A 4,911-nucleotide genomic window follows, 5' to 3' on the forward strand; every position below is an offset into this window, starting at 1 on the left:
TCTCCATAAACGGAGTACTGAATTTCTTTATCTATACCCGTAACTTGATCCAGCTGACAGTATTGTACAAATAAATGAACACTGGCTAAATCCGCAAGCATTTGGTTTGGGTTGGAGTCACTGACATGAAGAGCTTCACAGTCATCCAATTAAAAAAAAGCTCTCTTCAGCTGCTAATGGTTAACAATTAGCACCAACACTTTTCTGCTTTAACCATGAGGCCTGCCTCCAGGTGTCCATGCTTTGAGGAAGAAACAACAATATCCAGGTATAAAAATTTCTCAACTCGAGAAGTGACAACTGTAGCTTTCATTGTAAATGCCTTGAGCCTTTCTGCTCTTACTGTTTTCCTTCCTGAAATGATCTGTTCACCTCTTTTCAAAGCTAAGTTCCTTCTTGGTAATTCGGGTCACACAGAAAAGGGCTTTGCAGTTAGGCCTTTCTGATAACCAATGTATTCATACTTTATTCACTCGTGTTTCTTTTCCTTCTTTAGAACAAGCTTCCTTATACAAGAAAAAACTTTATTGGACTAAACAATGTTTGGTAAACATATAGAAATTACCATTGACCTACAATGACACACATTTAATATTTAATGCTGTTTAATAAGATTATGTTACTTGAATTGATGAAGAGAATATGTCTATCATATAAGACTTGAAAATGCAACTGTTAGTTATGTTACAGAAGTCACAGAGACATTCATCAACAGAGGAATGGACAGAGAAAGCTTTGCTAAAGAGCCATGCTGTCAAACTCCCTTCCAAATAGCTGTGTCTCCATTCATAGATTCATGCTACTCTCAAACATAGGAAAGAAATCTTTTTATTTGTTTGTTTTACAATGATTTAATGTTTAATGCAATGGTTTATAACTGGTCAAAGTGTTGAGAATAACTGACAATGAGTGTTCAACTCTAGATGAGTATTCTATACCAAACCCCAAGCCCCCAGATACCACACCAGAATTATGATCTAGGGAGAAGAACAATTACCCAAAAGCCAGAGGATAAGAAGTAAAGATTTAAAATTCATGATATGACTTACATATACATGAACTCACAACACCTTTGTTTATCTACCCTAGACACACACAAGATTAAGTGAGTCAAAATTCTAGCACAAACAAGGTTAAGACTTTAATGTTCTCACTACTAGATGAGGAGCTATTGACAGAAGACAGCTATGGGAGGAAAGAGGGTCACTTTGGGGGGGGGGGTATTGAGGTTCGTATCCTACAATACTGTAGGTATCTCAACACCTGGACAGACATGTGTGGTGATATTTTGTTTGTGCTCATAACAAATAAAGCTTGCCTGAAGATCAGATGGTGGAGCTAGTAACTAGTTAATCATAGAGGCCAGTCAGTGGTGGCATACATCATTGATTCCAGTTCTTGGGATCTCATGTCTTTGATCCCAGCACTTGGGAGGCTTAAATAGGAACTTAAAATAGGATCTCATCCTCTGTCTGAGGATTTGGTAGAGGTAAGAAGTCTCTCTAGTGGCTGTGACTTACTGCTTTGTCTCTCTGAACTTTCAGCATTTGCCTCAATATCTGACTTCTGGTTTTCTATTATTAAGACCAATTAGAATTCACACTAAATATATGGGCAGCACTAATACTGAGCGGTGTATTAACTAAAACAAAAAGAAGAAACAAGTGAAGTAGATGTGTTGGTGGTTATTGTGAGGATCTGGAGAGAGGCTGTAGCATGGGTGGATGGATATAAGCAAAACACATTGTATACTTGTATGGAAAAATTTCTATCTATCATTTTAAAATTATTATTAATAAAGAAACAAGATGTGGGACTTCCAGTAGACAATTCAGGTAATAAAATAAAGAAAGATGAGGTGCATCTGTAGAATCAATATAAAATTGTGCCTAGTAGGAAGAAATATACTTAAAATCCCAATGTTGGAAAGGTGAAAACAAGTCTAGCTTCTTTGACAAGCTCATTGATAAGCTCACTGTCTCAGAAGATAAAGTGGATAACATCAGACAACTAACTTCAGAGTGACCTCTGGCTTTCATAGATACATGTGTATGTGTGCACGCACACACAATACACATGAGCACATGTCATCAACAAATATGTATATACAGAGAATACCAAATAATCACAGTTGAGTTTTGTTAAGCTATAAGGAATGAAAACATACAATTAATGGAAAATGAATACAATTTGTGATTATCATCTGAAACATATTATGTCAATCTCAGAAAGACAAACATTTCATTTGTTAGTTATAGATTTATATAAATCCATAAAACTGTGTGTGTGTATGTGTGTGTCGTGAACATAAAAACACAAAAAATAAATAAAAATGTTTCAGGTCAAAATAAGACAAAGGGAAGAAAGTAAATAAAGGAGAGGATGATAGGTTATGGGATAAATATGATCAAGACACATTATATGCTTTTATGAAAATGTCCTAAATGAAACCTGACACAATGCACAATGAATATACACTAGGGAAAATGTTATTGTTAGTGAAGCTATGCCAATGCAAAATCAAATGTATGCACTCAGGCCGATGCAAGAGCGTTTGCTTCCCGCAAACTTTTATCCTCTCACATTCTCTCAGCAGGTTGACTACGTGCTCTGCTCGCATCTCGTTCACAGTGCTACTCTTCTCCACTGAACAACTAAAAACTCACAGAGAATTAACTATTTGCAAGCATCCTGATTAGAGTACTTTTACTATATACCCAGACTTGAGAATCATTATCTCAGAGGTGTTTGTGCCTATACAAGTGAATCCTTAAATCCTGGATGGAATTCTTATACAACATTGGTAATGGAGAAAGACAAGGCAGACTTAACTCATGAATTAGATGTTTCGATATGAGTCCCCAGAAACAGTTACTTATTCCTACTCAGGTGAAAATAAATCTGCCAGCCTCTGCAAAAAATTTGAAATCTGGGAAAATCACTTGTTTGGAGACTTCCTTTCATACCACTTTTCACTACTTGTTTTAGCCCGAGGCAGCAAATTCCCTGTTCAGACTGAAAGTGATACCTACCCCCCTGGCGGCTTTTCTCTACCTAAAAAAAGAAGTTTCAAATTTTTGCACTTGAGACTTTTTTATTATTCTTTACAATATAAATGTCAGAAAGTTAATCTAATCATATACATTTTATATCTAAGAATAAAACATACTTTTAAAATACTTATTTGATAATGAGAATTGTAGTCATAAACACATTGGAAAACAGATAATTCTTTGTGTTCGGCGATGATATAGATTGTTCTCATAAAATCCCAATAAATCCAAACTTCAGGTAAATGTAGTCTCACTTTTGAGGTTTCTTTTGTGGCAAGAAGATATTTATTCCAGCTAGGAAGGGCATTTTTAGAGGGCATATAATATGAATGATGACAGGCTTATAAAGGAATAACTATTGTTGAACATATCTGCTACTTTTTCATGTTATTTCTTTGCCCACAGCTAATGCCACTGAGCCACCATACTTATACGAGGCAGTAAATTTTGGCAGAACTTGGGAATTTGGGCTTGGCTTTATATTTGTAATTCTATACTATATATCTCTAAGGCAGTTCTAGGACTTATGGTAAGATCTAGTTTAGGGGCATGGAATCTAAACCTAGTTTAGATTCCATGAAAGGTGAATCTATATGAGCCACATTAAGGAACTCTCTAGAAATTTAGCATTCAGTGGCATGGTTGGAAACCTAGTGCAGTGAAAACTTCCTGGACCTTATGAGGGTGACCTCACTGAGGACTCCTAGCAGTAGAGGAAATGGACACTGAATAGGCCATCTGCTGTACCAGGAAAGGCTTCCAAGATTGGGGCACCAGCCCAGCCACAAATCCATGGACCTACAACCTGTCCTACCTTCAAGCTGTGCTCAGACAATGGTGACTTAGAGCTTGTGGGAGTGGCCATCCAAAGACTTGAGGCCCAGGTAAGAAAGAGAGTTTGTGCCAGGTTGTCCCTGGATAGCCAGGAACTTGGAAACTGATGGCTCAGAGAACTAAGGTGGAACCAAACACAACAAACAACACCAACAGAAACAAGAAAATCAACGAAATAGTTTGTAAGGATATTCTGCCATACTCATATACTCATTAGTCAGAATCCACCCAAGGTCTCATCAGAGAGACTTCCTCTGACAGATTTTGGGAACAGATGCAGAGACACACCACCAAATATTTTCCAGAGCTTGTGGAACCCTGAAGATGAAGGATGGGGAGGAAGGATTTTAGGAGTCAGAGCGTTCGAGGATACCAAAATAACACAGCCCACAGAATCAACCTAGCAGAGCTCATAGGGGCTCACAGATACCGAAAGAGCAATCACAGAGCCTGCACGGGTCTGTGTTAAATCCTCTGCATATGTGCTGTGGTTGCTTAGTTTGGGATTTTTGTGGGACTCGTAGCAGTAGGAGTGAGGAGTGCCTGGCTTTTTTGCCTGTTCTTTGGACCCTTTTCCTCCTAGTGGGTTGCTTCTTCAAACTGTGATATGAGGGTGTTCCTAGTCTTATTGCATCTTGTAATGCCATATTCATTGTTATTCGTCTGAGGGCTGCTCTTTTCTGAAGGGAAATGGAGATCTGGGGGAGATGGGGGTAGGGAAGGGGACTGAGAGAAGCGGAAAGAAGAAAGGCTGGGGTATGGTATGAAGAGGAATAAACAAAAAAGAAAGAAAGAAAGAAATGATAGTGCAATTTTTCTTGTTTTACATAAATTCTATTTATTTTATTGAATAAATATATAATTAAGAAACTTTTAGATTCAAAGTGATATGAGGATCAGAGGAGCGAGAAACATCTTCTATTTTATTCCTCCTCACATGCAGAACTTTATCCAATATTAAAGTTAATCGCCAGAATTACACTACTTTGAGTAGGCTATTGCCACTTGAAGTCAAAGCTTACAT

This window comes from Microtus pennsylvanicus, chromosome 16 (assembly GCF_037038515.1).
Source record: "Microtus pennsylvanicus isolate mMicPen1 chromosome 16, mMicPen1.hap1, whole genome shotgun sequence".
NCBI lineage: Eukaryota > Metazoa > Chordata > Mammalia > Rodentia > Cricetidae > Microtus > Microtus pennsylvanicus.